The sequence below is a fragment of the Melanerpes formicivorus genome, unplaced genomic scaffold (assembly GCF_026170545.1).
Source record: "Melanerpes formicivorus ecotype bairdi unplaced genomic scaffold, bMelFor1.0.p_v2 SCAF_12, whole genome shotgun sequence".
Classification (NCBI taxonomy): Eukaryota; Metazoa; Chordata; class Aves; order Piciformes; family Picidae; genus Melanerpes; species Melanerpes formicivorus.
Window position 1 is genome coordinate 4771157 of NW_027142364.1, and position 12222 is coordinate 4783378.

General features: G+C 40.1%; 1 protein-coding gene across 1 annotated transcript in view; it reads left to right on the forward strand.

Moving 5' to 3' along the window:
* Nucleotides 1-12222, forward strand: part of NAALADL2 (N-acetylated alpha-linked acidic dipeptidase like 2) — a 519424-nt gene that overhangs the window by 45546 nt on the left and 461656 nt on the right. The gene's annotated exons all lie outside the window — the stretch shown is intronic.

The following is a 12222-nucleotide window of genomic DNA, read 5'->3' on the forward strand; positions in this document are numbered from 1 at the left end:
AGGATGATCAGAGGGCTGGAGCACCTCTCCTATGAGGGCAGACTGAAGGAGTTGGGGCTGTTCAGTCTGCAGAAGAGAAGGCTCCGAGGTGACCTAATTGTGGCCTTCCAGTATCTGAAGGGGGCCTACAGGAAGGCTGGGGAAGGACTTCTCAGGATCTCAGGTAGTGATAGGACTAGGGGGAATGGAATGAGGCTGGAGGTGGGGAGATTCGGGCTAGATGTGAGGAGGAGGTTCTTCACCATGAGAGTGGTGAGACCCTGGAATGTGTTGTCCAGGGAGGTGGTCGAGGCCCCGTCCCTGGGGGTGTTTAAGAGCAGGCTGGATGAGGCTCTGTCCAGCCTGATCTAGTGTGGGGTGTCCCTGCCCATGGCAGGGGGGTTGGAACTAGATGATCCGTGTGGTCCCTTCCAACCCTGAATGAAACTATGAAACTATGAAATGATGGTACTGCTCTTGGTTTAGCTATTTAAACCACGGTTGTATATTCCTCTGCAAAGATGTAATCTAGCTTAGCTGGATGAATGTGGGCTCAATGCAGAAATGACTGAGTAAAATTCATTGGCATGTGTAATGTGGAAGGTCAGTCTGGTGATCACAATTGCCCTCTATAAATGGTGTTTGTCAAAACCAAACATTCAGCTGAATGCATTTGAGGAAGCACGAATCAGCATTTATAAGAAATGAGACGTCGATAGATGTCGTGGGCTAGAATAAGCAGAGAATATTGAAACTGCAGTTAGGACAGGATGGATAAAGTAAGTTGCTTTAGGAAATGGATTAAGAATTGCTGGTTTTATGAAAGCTTGGGAGTGGCTCGTTTGTCTTTTAAAATCGAACCCAAAAACTTGCAAAACTAGTAGACTGTCTCTTTTCTTCCATATGTATGTAGTATACAAAACAGGACTCCATCCATACAGTTTTCATTTGAGCTCCAGTGTGCCTCAAGAGTCTGCTCGCCTGGAAAAGGGTAGTTGAAGAAATCTGAAAACAGGCTCCCAAATGCACTCCACAAAGTCTGAATGCACCAATATCTGTGTACACACCTGCACTTAGTTTCCTTTATGTGCTCTTGCACCTGAGTGGAGTCAAATGACAATAAAAGAAACCTTTATGTTGGCTATTTGTTTTCTGAAGAGTTTTAGGTACTGTGAATTGAAAACTGATGTGGTAATCTTTGGGTGTAGTTTAGCAAGCTAAGAAAAAACTTCTTGTGCTCTTGGAAGAGCATAATTAAATCCTTACCTGTATTAGTTTTCCACAGAAATTACTGAAGTCAAGCAATGGGGTTGTCTGTTTTGTCTTTGGCATGAAAGCAATTGTTTATCCTAAGCATCAATACAAATGCTTTTGAATCAAATGGATGTTCTGGGATGTGCAACATGTGTATCTCATTTCCTAGGTACTTTTGCTATTCTCTTTGATGATGCTTAGAGGTGAAATGTACTGCCAGTCTAATAAGACATTACTTCCTATCTTCTCCCACAGACTATCCATAAACAGAATGGTGAGTGGATTAGGAAGATGTGATTTTGTGCGGTGGTTAGTAACGTGGAGTAATACATTTTAACCTTAGGGAAGTTGAGTTCATATTGTTTCAAGAATGTTTTTACTTTTTTAATTAGTGATGCAATTCTATTTGACTTATGAACTGCTGTTTGTCCTGTTGCTGCTTCCCAAACAGAGCTGTGTCTGCTCAAACACAAACAGGCTTACAAGTGTAGTGCCTTGATTTGTATAGGAAAAGTGACCTTATTGCTCTCTACAACTACCTGAAGGGGGGTTGTAAACAGACAGAGGTTGGTCTCTTCTCCCAGGCAGCCAGCACCAGAACAAGAGGACACAGTCTCAAGCTGCGCCAGGGGAGGTTTAGGTTGGATGTTAGGAAGACGTTCCATACAGAGAGAGTGATTGCCCATTGGAATGGGCTGCCTGGGGAGGTGGTGGAGTCACTGTCATTGGAGGTGTTCAGGAGGAGACTTGATGGGGTGCTTGGTGCCATGGGTTAGTTGTTTAGGTGGGTTGGATTGGTTGATGGGTTGGATGCGATGATCTTGAAGGTCTCTTCCAACCTGGTTTATTCTATGTAATTCTATGTAATACTGGGCTGCATATCATGAACCCCAGTTGCCTTAAAGTGTGCCAGAATTCAGCAGTGACTTTTGCCGTATCTGGAAATATTCCAGCAGATGCTCATGCGAGAATTGAACAGAATAAAGCAAATTGAATCAGGTTTAAGAATTTGTGACCTTTCTGTCCTACATATCAAATTCATTTTTCTCAAATGCTGTTCGTATTGTGCTGCATATTAATTGCATACTGCCTATTCTTTATTCATAATATACCACTGATAATAACATAAAATTACATTTTTAATTCCCAGTGATACCTTAATTTAATGTTTCATTTACTTCTCCTCTTTAACTAATCTTCTGTCCTCTGAACAAATTTGATTAAAATCTTTGCATTTATGAGGAAGAAATGGGCTAAAATATATCAGTTTTGTCCCACAAGAAAATGGTATTAAAAATTCCTTTCTGAGTTATGCCTTTCATTGCAAGGCAGATTTAAGGGAGGAGATGGCTGATTAAAGCTCAGAAATATCTGGGATATTGAAAATGGAAGAAATTATCTGCTTTAGTTACTGCTTTCTCATTTTCCAGGTAAGCCATTCTACTTTCTTCTTTCTCTCACCTCCTGAAGCTCTAGTAATTAAGAATTTGTGAGATATGGGATGGGATGCGGGAGAGTGAGGAGCGATTTCAGGGTATGTATTCTGCTTATCTCTTAGTGCTGTTTGCCAGGAGACCGTGTTTCAGTCTTCATCAGCTGTCAGGCATGTGAAGAGAACTCATTCTGGGCTCTATCCCCTTTTTGTGTATGTCAGGCTGAGCTGAGAGTCACTGACAGGATCTTTAGGATGGCTATTTAAATGGCCCTGCTGCTGCAATTTGGTATCATCTCCTGGTCAAAAGAGGCTGACTCCAAAGTAACTGGCAATGCCTTTTATATGTTCCAGCACGGGATGAAGGCTCTTAAGGTTAAATGTTCTCCTTTCACAGTGTAAATGGAATCGTGGAGCAATTCACCAGCACACAGCACGTTTTTAATGTTTAGGTCTTGTTTCTTTACACGCCAAAGTGAAGCTATACTGCAGAGCATCTAGATGAATTGCTACAACTGTGAATGTCAGTCTTGCCATTTTTATGACACAGTCAGTATGTCACACTTCACTTGTGCCAACACACATAGCTCTTGAAATCTTGCAGTGCTGGCTTGGTTCTGAGAAGATGCCTCTAAATCCTGACTGCAAAGCTGTTAGGGGTAAAGGAAAACAGGATGGACCAAGAAGTTCATAAATGTGCGCTGTTTCTTGTCAGAGGTTATTTGCCGGTAAAGCATTTCTTGTTTCATCTTTTGTGTTTGAACAAGATAAAAGTCTGCTGTTTACATTTAGGAGTTTCATTGATGTCTTGTAACTTAACACTTGTTGCTTTGGCTTTGGTTTCAATTTTTAGTGGTTTAATCTTCTTAATTTTCTATTGAATTATGATTATCTTTGCCCATTTGATCTTACCCATTCCTATGTAATTAGGATGTTGTAATCTTCTTGTTTCTTGGTCTGTGAGATTGAATTAGTGATGTCTCCTTGGGAAGTATGATGATGGGCTAAATTAGTGAGGAGGAGTTCACTTATCAGTGAGTAGAATTTAAGCATTGGTCTTTCCTAAAGTTAGCGTTGTAAAGTAACACTTTTGAAATACTTACGTTTATGTTTTGGGGTTGCTCCTCTGTTTTCATTGTATGCCTGATTAACTGCATTCAAAATATGACTTGCAGCTCAAATATTGATAGAGCTTTCTGAAAGCCTGAGCTAATGAAATTTAATTCTGTCCATGCTGCCTTTTTTACGTCCTTTGAGCACCCATTAGGTAGGTTAGCTGCTCACTTGTTAAGCACTTTCAACGGTGTGAATTAGCAAGCAGTTGCCTTTGCTGTATGCACCTATTTCTCATATTCTAATTTTGATTCATGATTAGTTTTTTTTCATCCTTCTGCCCTCTCACTTTGATCTGCAATACACAATATTAATTTGGTGATGCCATGCAACACAAAACACCATCCACACAGCGCTGCGCTCTACCTCATCATCATCAGTGCAGCTCACTCTTGGTCATGAATGTAAAAACTTGTCTTCTGAAGCCCAGTGTGTCTCTGTCAGTGCTCCCACCTCAGCTGTGGCTGTTTGGTAGCTTATCTGGGAGGCAAAATGAACTCTGCACAGGGTCCATGCATGTGTGCCGCTGTCTTTGAGGAGTTGCATGAGACTTAAACTATGTACAAGTCTTCTCTCCATGAATGAATTTCAGCCATGGGGAATGGCTCTCAGCTCTGTGATAAGGCTTTTTTTCCCCCTTTTTTTTCTTTTCTTTTCTTTTTCTTTTTTTTTTCCTTCCCTTTAGAAAGATTCTTAACCTGGTTTTATAGCTGTATGTATATTTGTGTGTAGAAGAGTAATAGCAATCGTTTTCCAGGCCTTATCACTGTAACATGGGGAGTTCTTCCTGTAGACTAAGTGAAAACTTTTTGACTCTCCTACAGCTTGCAGGAAATAATATAGACTCTTCAGAGGTGGGGAAGGTCTTTGAGAGATGGGCTGACATGCTGAAGTTTCCTGGTTTTCATTTTAGATGTAATAGTCAAACTCTTAAATTTAATACATGTCAAATAGAAGACTAGATAACGATGCTGTTAGCTGAAATTTGTTTGTTTGGGCTGTTTTGTTTCTTGCTAATGTTACAATAGCTGTAGCTTCTTGGTGCTTTTGTGAGGAAGAAAGTTTCAGGGAATGTGAATGCTCTTCCTTGAAAACCAGGGTGAGGGAGAACAGCATTTGGGGTACTCAGGCTGTTTCATTGTGGTAAAGTACTGGTATGGTATCCCTGATAACCTCATAACCTTTTCTTGTTGTTGTTGAAGGACCATGCCTAAGAAATGGCACCCCTTCATGCCATCTGACTGTTTAGTAGTGGCCTCAGAGGTAAAGCAAGAGGTGTCAGGAGCAAGCAAGCAAAACCTGCATTTGTGCAACATGGGTAACCTTGCCTCCACCTTCTGTCTCTTGCACAGTTCTCTCATCCTTGCCTGTCAGCCCTTTACAACTTGACTCAGTCTGTATGATTGCTTTCATTTCTTGCAATTACTTCATTCTTTCCTAAGATTCTTTCCTTAAAACTTAGAGTAAGGAATATGTCTGTAGGGAAAGAGAGGGTTTGTATTGACTGGAAGAATGAGATTTGGCACTTCAGGCTTGAGCTGTTGTGTTTCTTTTGCAGAGCAATTCGGCACCAATCTGTCAAATGGTTCTTTTGCAGTTTGCGTAGATCTTAAGTTTGCATGTCTGCATGTGATAATAAATGTTAATAAGTGTTGCCATTGTTAGAAAGAATGGATTGAGTGTTGCTTTAAAATTCATTCTTTATAGGTGTCTGTTTTCTGTCTAGGCATCAACACTTCTGTCAATAACAAATTGGTCACTTGTTAATGTCACATATAGAGAAACATCCATGTATCAGTGTTTGACAATACCTGGGTTTTAGTGATTTTACAGAATGTTTATAAAGAATGTTGGCATGTGAGCATAAAAGTTTGGTAGTGCTCCTGCCTTGAGTTCCTTCATCCCAAAAGGAGAATAGTTTAAATGGTCCTTATTGTCCCTCCTTGACTTTGTCTTGAGTGAATCAGCATGGACAATCTGCACAGTGTAAGAAGGGAGGTACAATAGCCAAGTTTTTATCACCTAGCAGTTGCTCTCTGCATGTACTAACTTAACTGCTGGTCCTGGTTGAACACTTGCTGAATACCAAACACTGCCTTGCAGGCATTTTTCTTGTGTAATTTTAGATTGTGAAAAACTAGCATTCATAAACAGCCTTTCAGGTTGCTAGTTTTGACAATATATTTACAGACATTCTTTAATGTTATTTTGAGATAAAATTTTGCTTTTAAGTGATACCTAGTATATTCTCAAACTTAGTAGGTAACCTTCAATTAAAATTTAGATGGGCATAGCTCCCTAATTTTTGTTCATATACTCAATATGTTAAACTGATTAAAAAGAAGATCTAGTCCAAACTAGTAACATTTCTAGTAACTTTGTTCTCCTCATCAGACAGTGAATTGATAGCAATGATCCTAAATGATTCTGGATCTATAGCCTTCTTATATTCTGAAAACCACTCTTTGACATTATATTCTTAATGAATGCTTAAATATTTGTAGGTATTTAAAATACCTAATATAAAAATACCTAATGTCCAGGGCCACAAGGATGTTCAGAGAGCTGGAGCACGTCTCCTATGAGGACAGACTGAAGGAGTTGGGGCTGTTCAGTCTGGAGAAGAGGAGGCGCTGAGGTGACCTAATTGTGGCCTTCCAGTATCTGAAGGGGGCCTACAAGAAGGCTGGGGAGGGACTTCTCAGGATCTCAGGTAGTGATAGGACTAGGGGGAATGGAATGAAGCTGGAGGTGGGGAGATTCAGGCTGGACGTGAGGAGGACGTTCTTCCCCATGAGGGTGGTGGAACCCTGGAATGGGTTGTCCAGGAAGGTGTTTGAGGCCCCATCCCTGGGGGTGTTTAAGAGCAGGCTGGATGAGGCTTTGGCCAGCCTGATCTAGTGGGGGGGTGTCCCTGCCCATGGCCAAGGGGTTGGAACTAGATGATCCGTGTGGTCCCTTCCAACCCTGAGTGATACTATGAAAAGGAATTCTGGAGTACTTGGCTTAGTCCACTTTAGCCCCCTGTTTTTACAAGATGTTGTACAAACGGCTGAGAAATTCCATCACCCATGTAGCTTATTTTGGAAGTACACTGGGCAGCTAAAGAATATGGTCAAAACCACAGGGAATACTCACTCACCTACATTTGTCTGGCAGGCATTGGAAAAAATCCCAAATTTCTGGATGTGAATTGGTTGGGCAGTGATGCTGCTGTATGTATTATATTAACATCAAGAAGCCTTTATGAAGCACCCAATGTCCACTGTGCTTGATTGTCAAAGAATCATTCTATAAAAAGACATTTGCCCAAAATAACTCACATATTAGATTTGATGAGCTGCAGCAGGCTGATGGAACAGAAAATGTTATTATGAAGTCTATGGTAGTGCAAGATAGTAGTAGAGTTATAAATTGAATAACTTTATGTAGATACTGGGACTAGACCAACACCTGTGCATGAGATATAACTGCCTGGCATCTGACAAAGTAGTTTGTTTCATAGCTCTTGACTGATGATTTGAATTTCAGGTAATTGAAGAGTTTGAAGGAGGATATGCAGCTTTCTGGATACAGTTGGTCAGTGTTAGTATCAGTGTGGTTTTGCAGGGAAATTCTGATAAAAGAAAACCATGAATTTTTCTTATGTTGTGAGGAATAGGGAAATCTTAAGGCCATGTTTTGGGGCGGGGTGGGGGATGTATACCATCCTCCTAAAAAAGTGGACTGTGTGCATCCAATAATCTGGATAATGAGAGCTTTGGTGTGTAAATACCAGCGAGGAAAGAATTGGCTTTTTGGAAATCTTTGCTAATGAGTACACATGTGCTGAATGATAATAAATGATAGCCTTTTAATGGAGTTAGAAGAAATATCCAGATGAAAGCTTTTGTATTACGGAACAGATGCATCGGGTTAGTTCTTTGGCTGGTATAATTTGACATATTGATGGCATGGATTGCACTAGCTAATGGCCAGGAGATTATTCAGGGGTTGGCATACTGTCCTTTTCAGAAAATATGAAGGGCAAGTCAGAGACCACTTAATTAGAAGATATAAAACACCGAGCACAGGAGGATAATGTAGCTGAAATATGAAGATGAAAGAATATTGTTTTAACAATATTGCCTTGTAGCAAGATTGTATTATCCTGCCAGGGTACTGGAAGAAACAACATGCTTGCTGCCTGAGACTGCGGCATGGAGATGTGTAGGTATCTCACCACACACCACTTCTACTGGTCCCTTATCTACCCAGTGTGACAAATAATTCTGCTCAGTGTTTTGGCAGTGACAACTGAGGCTTTTTTGCTTAGATGCTTTGACAGTGCTTGCATTAAGCAGCCAGGGCCATACACTCCATTAAGGTTTTGTAAAATGAACTGTCTGCTACTTGTGGTCTCACTGATACTGACAGTGTTTGTGAGCTATAATCCTCTCCACCTGCAGGCTGCCCAAGACTGTCTTCAGCCTGCTGACAGGTAGCCAGTCGGGATGTTTTTAGTGGCATCTTCAGGGCACAATAATTCCTTAGACAAGATGGGATTGCACAGACAGCTCATCTTTTAAATGATGGTCAAAGTACAAAACCAAAAATAGTACTGGGTTTTGATACACAAGCAAGTAAGTGGAAGGTACTGCTGTAAGGAGACATTAGATGTGTGCTGCTTAAATCTTTTGATGCTCTGTATACCACCTATGGCACAATAGGTAAGTTTGAAAATACAGCAGCTTTTGGAGTTGGGATTTTAATTTTTGTGAAAGGAAAAGACTGATAGAATTGAGTGATACCTATAATTAACATATGGAGCCTTTTATAGCATTATGATAAATAGAATTGAAGGTCCATTATTGTCTTTTTCATTACATGTGTGGAAGAAAATGCTGGATGATGTTTCCTTCTTTAGTATCTCTATGATGTCAAGGTACTCAAGTTTCCTTATAAATCACAGTCTAACTTTTATTTTGCCACAGTGATTCTTACATAACTGTGCAGCATGCCTTGTTATTACATACATTAATGTAGAGTATGATTTATGTTGCCATGTTTGGTACTGTTAGCTGTGGTCCACACAAATCAGCTATGAGGATTTGGGGATGGTCAGGACATACTATTGCACCTAAGGTGTTTCAATATCTTTATCGGGAAAAAGACAAGTTTCAGAGCTTTCACTTAACTATAGAAGTTTCTGCTTTCTCTGCTAAATCTTAGCATGAAAGTTCTCACTGCAGGAGGATATACAATTTTAATTTTTTTTTTTTTTTTTAATATCTAAGAATTTTTTTTTCTTCTCCACTTTGGTGACTGCAGAACGGGACTTGGCAGACTTCCAGTATAATATGTGTGCTGTAATAGGCATCTTAGGCCACATGTGTGTGTTTGTTTTTCTCAAACGTTAGGAGTGATGGAACCAATTTATTTAATTCACTGTATGTGGAAAAAGCACACACTGAATATTAAAAGATCAAGTCCTGGGAGGAGAGTCTGAAAGAATTGGGAGCCACAGGCTTAACACAAGGAAATGTGCACCCAAAAGGATGGATTGAGCAATTGGAGATGGGATTATAATGTGATGAGTTGCAGCTGGTTCAGGAGAAGGACTGACACTTAAACAAAGCCTGAGTTTCCAAGCCTGCCAGAGATTAGAAAAACGGAAGTAAAACTTCTTGGCTGAAGTTACAGACGAGTTTTTTTTGCAGCCTAGGTGTCTAATCTGCGTGCCCCATATTTAGGGGCAGGCTATGTTTTGTTTCTCATTTTAGTATATATCCCTGCAGCCCCCAGGATGGAGTGGTGGTCTTGAATTTAACTACGCTTTCTAACACGAGCAATGTTATATTGGCATGAGAATCATTACAGCTGCATGCATGTGCTGTTGAAGGGCTGTGCTTGTCTGGCAATATTGGTGTAATAATAATGTGCTGTTACAGTCTGAGACAGTGAAAGCTTTGCTTTGGGTAATGGTAACATCAAGTGTAAGTTATAGCTATAATTCAGAACAGCTGTAGGTCCTAGTTTTGTACTGAAATTTGAGCAGGAGGCAACTCAGTCCACTTATGGTCATTTGTTTTGGGACAGAAGTCATGAAGAGTGAAGAAGGGACTGTATCTGGATCCCTGCCTCCGCTATATGTCTCTGAGTATTATTAATTTTTAGTCACTTATCCTGTACATCCCTGGCACCCTTCTTCTTTTGTTAAATTTGAACATGTCTATTTGTGTGAGTGTGGGAGCGTGAGCTTTCTGCACAGAGTTCACTTGTCAAAAGTTTTGAGATAGCACCTTAAGATACAAAGAGTTTAATCTTCAAAATAGAGTAATTATTAGTATTGGAATCAAATTCATGTACAAATCAATGAGGGTGGAATGAAATTTGACCAGTGAGAAATCATGAGCGTGCTTGTATGTATCTGCAAATATTATGATAAGATTTGGTGAAGTAGTTGTGGTAAAACAGTTGTGGAGGACTTGGGGGAATAGTGTTTTGTCAGCTGTGTGTGACAAGATCTCTGGATTCCGGGTTAATTGCTGTCACCTGGGCTATGCAGTAGGCACCTCTGTGGTCTTGGGGAGGGGTGGTTTCCTGTGTCTCCTAAACGTTTCCACTGCAAGATGAAATGCACTGTTAAACTGAGTCTGCTTATTTCCTTCTACAGAATGAAAGCCTGGAAATGCATTATACTGAACTACAATAGAAATACTTGCTTTCAAAAAAATATGCTTTCTTTCACTTGGACATTACCTAGTGGCCTGACAAGGAAAAGAAGAACTGCAACCCTTTGGTGTTAAGTTTAGCCTGTGACATACTGCAGCCACAACAGATTTGAAAAGTTTACTTTGGTACCTCTTAGTTTTGTAAACTACCTCTAAGTATGCTGTACAGATTTTGCTAACAACAGACACAAAGGTCTGTTTTTACATTGCGCTAATCTCCTGGCTTCTTCACATCCTGGTCTCACATCCTATGTTTGACATATTTTCATAATTCTCACAGCTTTTTTTAGTTTGTGTCTTCTCTCAACTGTGTCATCAAGCAGTCATAAAAATGATTGATTTTTACTCTGTATGGAAGTTCTTGGGTGTTCAGAAAGATTAGTGCTGACTTCATTAGCTGGGATCCTTTTCTTATTCAAATCATAGCTGGCAGAACCAGTAAAATAATGTCAGAGGATTTGTGGATGTGTATGAAATTATGTAATGTGTTTTGTAATTACAATGAATACAGAGCAAGGAAAAAAGCCTTTGTCATTAGTTATTACACAGCAAAACAAAACTTTTACATTTTAAAGAACTATTATGTTGTGAGGATCATTGGGAATCCTGCCATATCACATATTTATCCGTCACTTCCAGACAAAGTGTTGTGTGAGGTAGGAAAGAAATACAGCTAGAACAGTAGAAAGCAGTTCTTAGCACGTTTTACATCTATCATTCTTACAGGGAGGAGAAAAAAAGGTGCTCTGCATTACTTGAAGGTGCTGTGAAGTAGGATGGAGACTAGTTCTGCTATGGGAACAAATAATTTTGCCCTTCCTGTAGCAGGTCAGTGTTTTTGCAGCTGGTTTTGGTTTGGTTTTTTTTCCTTTCTTTCTTACTCTCTTGTTCCCTGAATATACTGCACTTATGTGGCTGTCACTAGGAGCTTGATGGTTACCAGTAATAGAGTTTCATATTTGTCGCTGCTGAGAAATGTGGAGAGAGCTTGAACAGAAGGATCTTCATGAATGGCAGTGTTCCACTTCACTTTTGACTGGAGAAGTGCATGTCTGTCCTGCTAAACAGAAGGAACAAACTGAATTATGACATGTTTAAAAACAGGAAACAAATAATTTTAAATAATCAGAGCCTGGGTCATTAGGCCACAAAATTAATAGTTGTCTGTTTACTAGAAATGTGATTGAAGCCATACGGCAGTAGATTTCTGTCACCAAATTCAGCATTGCTGCTGACATTACATGTTCCTGGTAGTCTGAAGAGAGTAATCTAGGAACACTTTGCATGTAGCTGTCAAATTATCACATCTCTGCAAGTGGTTTCTTTGTCTTATGTACAGGCACTTGCATAGCTGGCATAAATGCTGGCTGCGGTCTTGAGGTTGAAGTCCTCAAGACAGGCTTCATGATCCTCCCATAGGTGCCAATTGAAGTGTCTTGGCCTCTTCCTGGGCTGGAATTTTAGTCTGCAACTTGCTTCAGGAAATAAATGAAAGAATGCAAATGCAGCTGTGTGCAAACAAGAATGCAGCACGGTTCTCAGAGTGAATAAGTTGGGTTGATTAATTTGCTTGACAGTTTCCTTGAACTTATGCCACTGACCAAAATATTGCTGTTGTCTGTGCTGGTTGTTTCATTAAGCTTATCTCATATCAAGCTCTTTGCCTAAATAAAGAATTCTCGATGCTTATGGTTGCATTCAGAAATGTTTTTGCAAACCGTTTAGCCACAG